The sequence below is a fragment of the Mustela putorius genome, unplaced genomic scaffold, assembly GCF_011764305.1.
Source record: "Mustela putorius furo isolate JIRA1106 unplaced genomic scaffold, ASM1176430v1.1 tig00000129_pilon_pilon_pilon, whole genome shotgun sequence".
Classification (NCBI taxonomy): Eukaryota; Metazoa; Chordata; class Mammalia; order Carnivora; family Mustelidae; genus Mustela; species Mustela putorius.
The window spans coordinates 4,735,205-4,746,839 of record NW_025421290.1 but is presented as its reverse complement, the minus strand read 5'-3'; the positions used below and the strand labels follow the sequence as shown (position 1 = coordinate 4,746,839).

Here is an 11,635-nt window from a genome sequence, read left to right as displayed (position 1 = left end):
GGCTGTTCCCATGCATATTGAAGAGCTCTTTCAACATCAAATGGTTCTCACTAAAGAAGGCTTTTTATCAATTGAATGAGAAGGGGAACATGCTTCTAAGGGGGGGGGGGAAATAAAAATCCCACTGTAGGCTTTTTCTGAGGTAAACCATGGAGAGAGATTTAGGTTGGAAAATTGCTTTCACTTAAGCTTATTATGGGACAAAGACTGTAGGGTTCTTATCTAACCTGTGTATGTACCGAGGTCCTTAAAAAAGGTATTTTTTTCCCCCCAGCTCTGAAAAATTCTTGATGTCTTTTGGATTTCCAGTATATTTTAGTTGCTGCGCCCTTTCTGAAACAAGTGGTTATTGACCAGAAGTTTGTTTTCTTTTTTTTTTCTTATATTTTTTTCTTTTTAAGATTTTATTTATTTATTTGACAGATAGAGATCACAAGTAGGCAGAGAGGCAAGGCAGAGAGAGAAGAGAGGAGAAGCAGGCTCCCTGCTGAGCAGAGAGCCCGATGCGGGGCTCAATCCCAGGACCCTGGGATCATGACCTGAGCCAAAAGCAGAGGCTTTAACCCACTGAGCCACCCAGGAGCCCCAGAAGTTTGTTTTCTTTAGAATCAGTGAACAAAAAAATAAAAGCAAAGAGGCAGAATTCTCCACGGGCCATTTTCTGAATGCTGCAAGCCAGTGGTGGATCAGCCAGGAATAGTGTATCTCCTGAAAAGTCCAGAACAGGAAAAAAACAAAAATAAAATCCCCAGGAAAGAAAAATGTTTGCCCTGTGGAATATGCTGCCCAATTTCAGTAGGAGAGGAATAACAGCTGGCTTTTAGCTGAGGGGGAAAGCAGGTTGAGTTAGATCTCTGTTTGGGTGGGAAGGTCGCCGTCAGATACCAACATGGTGTATGATCCTTTGCAGACAAAACAATACATTTTAAATAAATAGTAATCAGTGTGAAGATTCCATATTTTAAGTTGACACATGTAAGCACAAACCTAACAAATCGTTCAGCTGGCCATGCTCCCTGTCGCAGGTGATGATGGAAACCGGCAGAATACAGACAAGGGGAAGGAGAGGGGGTGAGGAATGGGGGCGTAGGGGAGGGGAGAGAGGCACCGAAGAGATGGTGTTGCTGTTTGATCCCACTACGAGCTCTCCAGGCAGCTGTGGTAGGTGAAGAAGCTAATAGTCAAATATCAGGACTTTTTGGAATATAGAGGCTATTTTAAAACAGTTGACTCAGAGAGGATGGCTTTGATGTTGAGCTAGAGTGTCTGAGCCTGACTTGGAGCTTCAATAGTTGTTTTCTTTTAAAAGAAAATGATGCAGTTTATTTTTATCATCATGCTGAGTAGAAGTCCTGTTAACTGAGGTCTAAGTAAAATTGCTTGAAAAAGGAAAGTCATAAAAAAAAAGAAAAAGAAAAAAAGGAAAGCCATTTCCAGGCCATCTTTCATTTTGCCCCACAGCTGACCCCCATTGATTTTGAGTTCAGTATCATTTTGTTATTAGACTCCAAAATCTGACCTCAAGGGACCCCTTAATGTGTGGGTTTTCTAGATACACCTTACCTCGAGTGGTTGGGTCAGTCTCTTCAGAGCCAAGTCTTTGTTCCTTGAGTTTCTAAATACCAGAAATCTGTATACCTCTTTAAGAAAGGTTGACTATATAATTTGGAAGTTCACTGAAAATGATCAGTTATACAGAATGGATTCCTAGGGACTCCCCTTTTATGTTCCCCCTGTTTGTGACTCATTCTATATTTTCTAATTTGTGTCATAAGGAATACGAGTATGTGTGGGATAGTAATAGATGTTCCATAAAACAGAGTTCTATAGACAAATCAGTTTGAGACTGTTTGAGACTACAGGACAGGTCAGAGCCTTGTCTTGTCAATATACATTGGACTCTTGAGGGAGATAGAGATGCGGTATTTTCCAATTTGATTTGTCCATGGAGCTTCCGAGGAACCCAGTTTGGAAAATTGTATTTTGGATAGGTGGATCTATTTTTCTTATGGTTTTTACAGAAAAATTACTATAATAGAACTTCCCATAACCTTAGGTTGTTTGTATTTGTAACATTGCCAATGTTTTGAACAGAAGGAAAGAATCTGCAAAAATGTTGGAGATTCTTTTTATTTCCAGATAGCTCCAAGGACAGGAAGGAAGTAGACTACTTTGCTAACACTTTGTGTAAATGTTATGCCTCATATTGCCACTATATAGGTTGGTTTATACTTTATCATTTCCAGACTAAGTTCTTAAATTCTAACTTTCCTCTTATTCTCAGTGGCAATGATAACAACTGCACTGTTAAAAGTTCAATCAAGATGTATTTTTTCATTAAAAAGATTTATTTTTCATTGCAGAAAATATGGAAAAAGCTTAAAAAACAAACAAACAAAAAAGAAATAAAACTTACTTAGCCACTCTTGGCATTCTGCGTAAGTCAGAGCCTCTAATCATGGTTTTATTTCCATTTTTTTGATTACAGCTTCTATATAAAAAAATTGGGTGATTTCTCACAAACACACATATTTCTAGCTTCTTCTGCAGTCTGGAACATTGGCATCATGTGACCTGCATTCTGGCATGTCAGGGCTCAGGACTGAGAAGGCACTGCTCTGTTTAGGAAAGAAAACCCTGCTTGGTTTATCCACCTGTACCTGAGATATTTTGGTTTGGAACCCCAGTTATAAGGCCTTCTCATCTTTTCCCTCTTGGATAATGTTTAATTTTAGAAAGGGAGTTATCCTTTTGTACTCAAGTATAAGCTTTTTCTTCTTAAAATTTCATTAACATTTTCCCATGTCATTAAATGTTATCATTGCTTTTGTCTGCATGATAGTCAATTACGTGGATAGGCCATACTTTGTTTTTTAAAAGATCTTATTTATTTATTTTAGAGAGAGAGAGAAAGATAGAGAGAGGACACAACTGAGGGGTGTGCAGAGGTGCAGGGAGGAGTGGAGGCAGAGGGAGAAGCAGACTCTGTTGAGTAGGGAGCTGGAGGTGGGGGCTCAATCCCAGGACCCCTGCAGAGGCTTAACCCACTGAGCTGCTCAGGCATCCCTGATATGATATAGGGGTATGATACACCATGCTTTATATAACCAATCCCCTAATCTACTGGGCTTTTATGTAATTCCTGGTTTGTTCTATTAAATAGAATCTCTGTTAGCAAAATCTGTGCGCATCTTCATGATTGTTTCTTTAGGATAAAGTCCTACACTTGGAATTGCTGAATCAAAAAATGTAAGTATTTTAAATACTCTTGAGACTCATAGCTAAAAATGCTCAACTAGCCTTTCACTTCCTTGGCAATGAAGTAATCTCTGCAGAGCTCTAAGAGATTAATATGTGTTTCCAGGGGTGTGACTCTGGGCAGTGTTTCCCACACTTTAGCATAGACCCTTTTATCATGTACCTACTAATAGCTTATGACAAACTAGTGTTCTGTGGAGGAGAGCCTGAGAGATTCAAATTGAGTTGGTGGTTGCGAGGAAGTGCTAGAAGATGGAGGGCTTGGTAACACAAGCTGTGTTTCTCTCGCCGTTCTGTTCAGCTCTCAGCTAGGTTTCATGCTATTCCTTTGGATAGGAATCCCTAGTGTCTGAAGAGCATTGAAGGTGAAGTTGGAGAGGAAGTTAGAAGGTTGTCTGAGAGGAAGTTAGAAGGTTGTCTGGGAAGCTTCAGAAGGGGGTTGACCTATGGCCTTGTGGAGAAGAGATGCAGGAGGATGAGACTGAAGAAGAGAGGAAGGACTTAGGGCTTCCAGAGTGTCTCAGGTGGAAGACAACGTGACTCTGAGTGGTGAGGTCTTGAACTTGAGCTGCGGTGGTAGAGATGGAGATGGACCTCTGGTAAATTTGGAGGTGGAGAGAGCCTTCAGGATGACTTTTCAAGGAGCTTGGTCATTGGCAGGGTGTGAATTTATGTCTGTGTAAAACTTTCTAGACATTTTATACCCAAATACATTTTATATAGAGTCAAACAATTTGAAATAAACATGTTTAGAGTTAAGAGGGTCTCCAAATTTTTTTTCAAAGTTAAAATAGCCTCATTTTAAAAATTGAGGCATAATTGACATATATTGTATTAGTTTTATACAACATAATGATTCAATGTATATATTGGAAAATAATCATTACAATAAATCTAGTTCAACCCTGTCCTTATACATGGCTGCAGAATGTTTTTTTCTGGTAGTGAGAACTTCTAAGATCTACTCTCTTAGCAACTCTCAAACATGTGATACAGTGTTAATAACTATAATTGCCACCCTGAACATTACATCCCTAGGACTTACTTATTTTGTAACTTAAAATTTGTAGCTTTTGACCTCCTTAACCTATTTTATCTACCCCCAACCCCTGCCTCCGGCAACCATCCATCTAAAACAGCTTTGTTTTCAATTAAAAATTTAGCCAGTATTGAAAAAAACACAAGTAAAAATACTTAAAAAATCAGCTTTAGTCTCAGCATGTAAGTTATTTTCAACATTTGCATATATTCTTTCGGGACTTCTGAGCTAATTTCTCATTAAACTTTGAAGAAGTCCTGGAGTCATCACTTTGGCAGTTATGCTCTGTGATCTCCTTATTTGTTGCAAATAGTTTCCTTTGTGTGACAACTGCTCCTTCCCGGAAAAAACAAAACAAAAACAACCTATTAATGAGTTATTTAATTTTTGCTTTCATTTGCATCATTTATACAATTAGAAATTTCTTTGCATTCCCACTCTTTTTTCTTGAGCTTTAAGGTTCTTTCTACAGCTGGAAGAAGATGAGTGGTAAGCTCTTGCTTTTGAATATTATATCCACGCTGCTGACTGGGGCCCTCTCTGCTTTTAACCAGGCTGGCTGCTAACCTAATCACAAGGAACAAATGCAATAACACCGTCTCTTTCTTCATGTTCTCATCTTATTTTTATTTTTTTAAAAGGACTCACTTAAAAAAAAGTTTTTATTTATTTATTTGACAGAGAGATAGAGAGCACAAGTAAGCAGAGCAGCAGACAGAGGGAGAGAAAGAAGCAGGCTCTCTGCTAAGCAGGGAACCCAATGCTGGGCTTGATCCCAGGACCCTAGAATCATGACCTGAGCCGAAGGCAGCCACTTAACCAACTGAGCCACCCAGGCGCCCCTCACTTTTTTCTTTTTCTTTTCTTTTCTTTCTTTCTTTTTTTTTTTTTTAAGATTTTACTTATTTATCTGACAGAGAGAGAGGTCACAAGTAAGCAGAGAGGAAGGCAGAGAGAGGGTGGGGAGCAGGCTTCCTGCTGAGCAGAGAACTCCATGTGGGGCTCGATCCCAAGACCCTGAGATCATGACCTGAGCTGAAGGCATAGGCTTAACCCTCTGAGTCATCCAGGTACTCCTTTCTTATTTTTTCAATGATTTTATTTATTTATTTGAGAGAGAGAGAGAGAGAGCATGCGGGGTGGAGGAGCAGAAGGAGAGGGACAAGGCAGTCTCCCCGCTGAGTGCAGAGCTGATCACGTGGGGCTTAGCCCAGGACCCTGAAATCTTGACTTGAGCCTCAATCAAGAATTGGCTGCTTGAAAGAACCAAGATGCCCTTCAACGGACGAATGGATAAGGAAGATGTAGTCCATATACACAATTCGTCCATCAGAAAGGACGAATACCCAACTTTTGTAGCAACATGGACGGGACTGGAAGAGATTATGCTGAGTGAAATAAGTCAAGCAGAGAGAGTCAATTATCGTATGGTTTCACTTATTTGTGGAGCATAACAAATAGCATGGAAGACATGGGGAGATGGAAAGGAGAAGGGAGTTGAGGGAAATTGGAAGGGGAGGTGAATCATGAGAGACTATGGACCCTGAAAAACAATCTGAGGGTTTTGAAGGGGTGGGGGGTGGGAGTTTGGGGGAGCCAGGTGATGGGTATTAAGGAGGGCACATATTGCATAGAGCACTGGGTGTGGTGCAAAAACAATGAATACTGTTACGCTGAAAAAAAATTAAAAAAAAAATTAAAAAAAAAATTGGCTACTTAACTGACTGAGCCACCCCAGTGTCCCATTTTAGTCTTATTTAAAGTAATTGAAGATGATTGCCATTTCTTCCTCTAGTTTATTCATTGATACCTATGTGCGAGAGTTACATTTTGCAACTTTGAACCTGAAGATGTGAGTTGGTTTTTCTTGAGGGGAGGGGAGAGGAAGGAAAAGAGGAGAGTGGGGAAGGAAGGGGGTGGAGGGTTCCCTAGGAAATTAACCTTGAAATGGAGATTTGCAAATGATCAAAGGAGCGAGACTGATACAAAGCGAAGGTCAAGCAAAGCTTTATTTCGCGCCAAGCATTGAGAATCAAACCGATCGTTCAGGGCTGCTTCTTCCAGAAGAGGGTGACGGCTCCCTGCCTCACAGACCAACTTTTATAGAGCAAAGGCCATGTGGTTGAGCCTGGCCACACACTGGTGGCCAATGAGATTGCAACACACAGAGAAAGCTGCACAGTCATGCTAGGTCACACACGGGTGGCCAATTGAATTACACAATTCACCCCATAGTAGCTATTTGAACTAGCCTATCACCTTGGTCAGAACTGGTGCCCAAAAGGTGCCCAAAAGGTGGGCCCACACTCCTTGGTAGCCAGGGAGACAGTATTCTCGCTCCACTGATTAGATACCTCCACCTGATGACTCATCCCTGCATTCGGGCTCTGTTATCTCCACCCACCTGACCCGCCCTGTATTTGGGCTCTGTTATCAGGGACTGGTCGACCATATTTTACTGGTTTCCTGGACTTGCTCTTAACTAAGTTTCCCTGGGTGTGGGGGGGGGGGCAGGTCAGTTTAAGTTTTACTGCATAAACAACAAAATCACTGTTTAAGTGAGATGAAATCGCTCTGGCTGAATAGGCCCTTACAGCAAACAGATCTGTTTATTGAGGAGTGAGCCTGGGGCCAGCCCCAGTGAAAGAGTAAAGAAAAAAGACTTGGGCAGAAGGAGAAGTTGAAATAGCCCTTGCAATGAAAGCCTAAGGGGAAGTAACCTGGGATCCAGGCATCTCCCTTTAGCAGTGGGCAGTTCCTGAAGCCTCAGCCCCCAGCAGCCAGAATGCCTGCCACCTGGACCAAAATGAACCTTTTGGTCCAGAACGGGAGATCTGGTGGTGCGCCAGAGTACCCATTGTTATACACGAGTTTTTGCCTCCAAGAGACTATCAAGGAGCCAACACCAATGCAATCACATGAGGGTTTATCTAACAAGCTTAAGCTTGGGCTCAAGTATACCCAACAAAGCCAAGTAGGGACTTGGACCCCAAGCTTAGTTAAGGCAGGGGTATTTATGGGTTCCTGTTACTAAAGCAGGGTGAGGCTTACTAAAGCAAAGAAGGGGAAAGTTCAACCCATGGGCACAGGGGTCTGAGATGGTTGCTGGAGCTAAGATGGCTATACTTACGCTAAAGCTAAACTTGAGGTGGGATGGCCTTAATTTCTCAGCCTCCACGTTTTCCCCTCTCAGAGGAACCTAAGGAAGGACCCAATCATGGGTCCAGGCTGGTCTTAGCAACAAGGTCTGGTGGTTGGTATTGCTGACTGAGTACCATGAGCTGAACTGTACTGACTCTGTCTTTGATAAAAGTAAGCAACATTAGTGGGGTAAGTGAGAACAGTGCAGTCTTAGCTTTAGGGGGTTGTCCTTGTCTGGCTGACTTTTCCATTCTGGGACGATGTCCTTGAGAACAGCGTGTGGGTCAGCTGGCCAGACGTGGGTGTAGTGGACCCAGGGAGTAATCCCATCGACCTTGAGAGCAGTGGGAGTGGTCAGGATCATGATGTAGGATTCCTTCCAGCGTGGTTGGAGTGTCTGGTGTTGGTATCTCCGAAGGTACACCCAGTCACCCAGCTGATATCGATGGGGGTCCGGTGGTGGCCCCCTGAGTAGAAGACCCTCAGCTTAGGCCACAACTGTTCATGGGTTCATTGTAACATTTGGAGGGAGAAAAGGAGTTGGTGATCATCAAACTCAGCAAGTAACTCAGGTTTTAAATTAGGAATAATAGGTGGAGAAATACTGAACATGATCTTGTAGGGGGTAAGTCCCATCTTATATGGGGAATTTTGTACCCTGCAGAGGGCAAAGGGGAGGAGAGTCACCCAATCCCTGCCAGTCTCTAGGGCTAATTTAGTTAAGGTCTCCTCTCTACCTGTCCTGAGCTTTGGGGCCTATATGCACAATGTAATTTCCAATCTGCCCCAAGTATCAGTGCCACTCCCTGTGTTATGAATCCTGGTCCGTTATCTGATCCAAGCTTAACAGGAAAACCATACCTCGGTAAGATGTCTCGGTAAGATGTTTCTTGGTTACGGTCTGTGTTTTTCATGTTTGGTGGGAAATGCCTCTGTCCATCCTGAAAAAGTATCTACAAACACTAGCAAATACCTATATCCGTATTTTCCGGGTTTTACCTCTGTGAAGTCTACTTCCTAGTAGGCTCCTGAGCGGTCCCTCAGGAGCCGGGTGTCCGGGGTTAGATTCATGGGCAGTGGCATTAGTTAACTGACATGTGTGGCAGCTTGCCACAATCTGTTCGATCTTTAATCGGGAGTCTTTGATGGCAATCTTTGCATGTGACACCAAGTCTTCCATTTTCTTTGTTCCTATGCGGGTACTTTTATGCATTTTGGATAGGACTCGCCATCCCAGTTCCTCTGGTAGGATTGTGCTGCAATCTTCAGCTCTCCACCAGCCATGTAAGCATTGTGTCCTAGGCAGACGCCTGATCCATTGTAAGTCTGAGTCAGCGTAGTTGGGGTTGTCTGGCAAGCTCGGTGCTCCCGGATCTGGCAGTGTGGTCACTAAGACGTGGTCTACCGAGAGGGCTGCCTCTTTTGCCTTTAAGTCGGCCAGTCAGTTTCCCCTGGCCACTGGCATGTCTGCTTTTTGGTGTCCCGGACAATGGATAATGGCCAGTGCCTTAGGCAGCCAGAGGGCCCTTAGGAGCTAAAGGATTTCTACCTTGTTTTTAATAGTCTTTCCTTCTGCTGTTAAGAGCCCTCTTTTTCTATAAATGGCTCCGTGGATGTGGGCTGTGGCAAAGGCATACCTGCTATCCGTATAGATGTTTATCCGCTTACCTGCTCCCATGGTTAGTGCCTTGGTCAGCGCAATCATTTCTGCATGTTGGGCAGGTGCCCTAGCCGCTAGCGGTTCCGCCCAGACGGTCTCTGTCTCTGTGGTCACAGCTGCCCCTGCACACCTGACTCCTTCCCGGATAAAGCTGCTGCCGTCTGTATACCAGGTGTCATCTGAGTTCGGCAGTGGTCGGTCCTGGAGATCGGCTCTGACTCCGTGCTCCTGAGCCAGGATTTCTTGACAATCATGTAGGGGGAATTCCCAGTGTCACTGTGTTTAGGGCTGTTGGTGCCTGGAACAAAATTCTGGTAGGGTTTAAAAGCAAGCCCTGGTAATGGGTCAAGTGGGCATTGTTGATCCATCTGTCCGAGGGTTGTTTGAGTACCCCTGCAATAGCCTGTGGGGTTGTGATGTATAGTTCCTGCCCCACAGCCAGCTTATCTGCATCCTTGACCATGGTGGCCGCTGCAGCAGTAATTTTCAAGCATGGAGGCCATCCAGCGGCCACAGCATCTAATTTCTTTGAGAGGTAGGCCACTGGTCTCTTCCAGGGGCCCATGTATTGAATTAGGACTCCCTTTGCCACCCCTTTCTTTTCATCCACATAAAGGTGGAAGGGCTTAGTCAGATCAGGCATCCCGAGTGCCGGGGCTCACAGTAAGGCTTGTTTAAGATCATTAAAGGCTTTGTTCATGGCCTCAGTCCATACCAAGTCCTGTTTTTGTTTCGTGGCCTAGTAAAGGGGCCTAGCCATTTCAGCAAAACCAGGGATCCACAATCAGCAGAACCCCGCTGACTCTAGGAATTCACGTACCTGGCAGTCGTTTCGAGGCTGTGGGATTCTCATAATGGTCTCCTTCCATGCATCTGTTAGCCATCTCTGTCTATCTCTTAATTTGTACCCCAGGTAGCTCACCTCCATTCTGCAGATCTGGGCCTTTTTAGCGGAAGTCTGGTATCCCAGAGTTGCTATCACTTGGAGCAGATCCTTGGTGCCTTGTAGGCATGTTTCCTGGTCTTCTACTGCCAATAGAATATCATCTACATGTAATAGAGTCAGATTAGGGTGCTTGGCATGGAACTCACCTAAGTATTCGTGCAGTGCCTCGTCAAAGATGGTGGGTGAATTCTTGAATCCTTGCAGCAGTCGAGTCCAGGTGAGTTGACCATTGATGCTCTTCTCCGGGTCTGTCCATTCAAAAGTGAAGAGATCTTGGCCCTTTGGGGCCAAGGGCAAACTGAAAAAGGCATCTTTTAGGTCTACCACTGTATACCAAGGTTTGTCTGGAGGCAAGGTGGAGAGGAGAGTGTAGGGGTTTGGGACTGTAGGGTGCATGTCCATCACCTGTCAGTTAACTTCCCTTAAGTCCTAGACTGGTCTATAATCATTAGAGTGTGGCTTTCACACCGGCTGCAGGGAAGTGTTCCATGCTGACTGACAAGGCCGCAGTATGCCTGAGTCTAGCAGCCATCGGATGTGTGGGGGTAATCCCCTTCTGAGCTGTCAGAGGCATGGGGTATTGGCATACCCTGACCGGATCTGCTTCTGGCTTTAGTTCAATGTATATAGTTAGCCGATGTTGGACCAGTCCCATTCCCCCAGTTTCTGTCCATGCTTGGGGAAACTCCTGCAACCAGTGGTCAATGTCGATCATTGGTGCTGGGGGTGTTTGATGAAGACGATATTCATCCTCAAGATTCAAGACAAGAGCCTCTTTATCCAGCACCTCTGCCCCTTTAGGGTGGAAACTAATTTGGGCTCCCATCTTGGTGAGTAGGTCTCGGCCTAACAAGGGGTATGGGCCCTCAGGAATGACCACGAAAGAGTGGGATACCTGGCCCACGTCAAGATCCACTGTTCTTCGGGTAGTCCATGAATATTGTTTAGTGCCCGTAGCCCCCTGCACCCATGAGGTCTTATTTGCCAACTTCCCTTGAGCTTGTAGTAAGACAGAGTGTTGTGCCCTGGTGTCTACTAGGAATTTAATTGGTTGCCCCTCCACTTTAAGGGTTACCCTGAGCTCAGGGAGGGGTGCCGAACCCAACCCCCCTAATCATCTAAATCTTCAACCTCCAAGATAGTAGTGGGGGCCTTTGGTTTTTTTGTTGGGGCACTCCTTTACCCAGTGGCCTTTTCCCCTGCAATAGGCACACTGGTTTTTATTAGGGCAATCCTTCACCCAGTGGCCTTTTTCCTTGCAAAAAGCACACTGGTCTATATTCAGTTTGGGCATTCTTGGTGGGGGCCATCCTCCTTACCTGCTCCTGAAGCCAACTTCTTGAGACGTCTTTGTTTCTCATGTGGATCATCCATGGTTGCAGCCAGTAGGACCAAGGAGCCAAGCACCAATGCAATCACACAAGGGTTTATTCAGCAAGCTTAAGCTTAGTTCCAAGTATACCCGACTAAGCAGAGTAGGGACTTGGACCCTGAGCTTAGTTAAGGCAGGAATATTTATGGGTTCCTGTTACTAAAGCAGGGTGGGGATTTCTGGAATGAAAGCAGGGTGGGGGTCTCTGGAACTAAAGCA

General features: G+C 44.4%; 1 pseudogene; it reads right to left on the bottom strand.

Annotated features, from left to right (window-relative positions):
- Positions 1-8,411: 8,411 nt before the first annotated feature.
- On the bottom strand, positions 8,412-11,338 carry LOC106005632 (annotated as a pseudogene).
- Between the last annotated feature and the right edge of the window lie 297 nt (positions 11,339-11,635).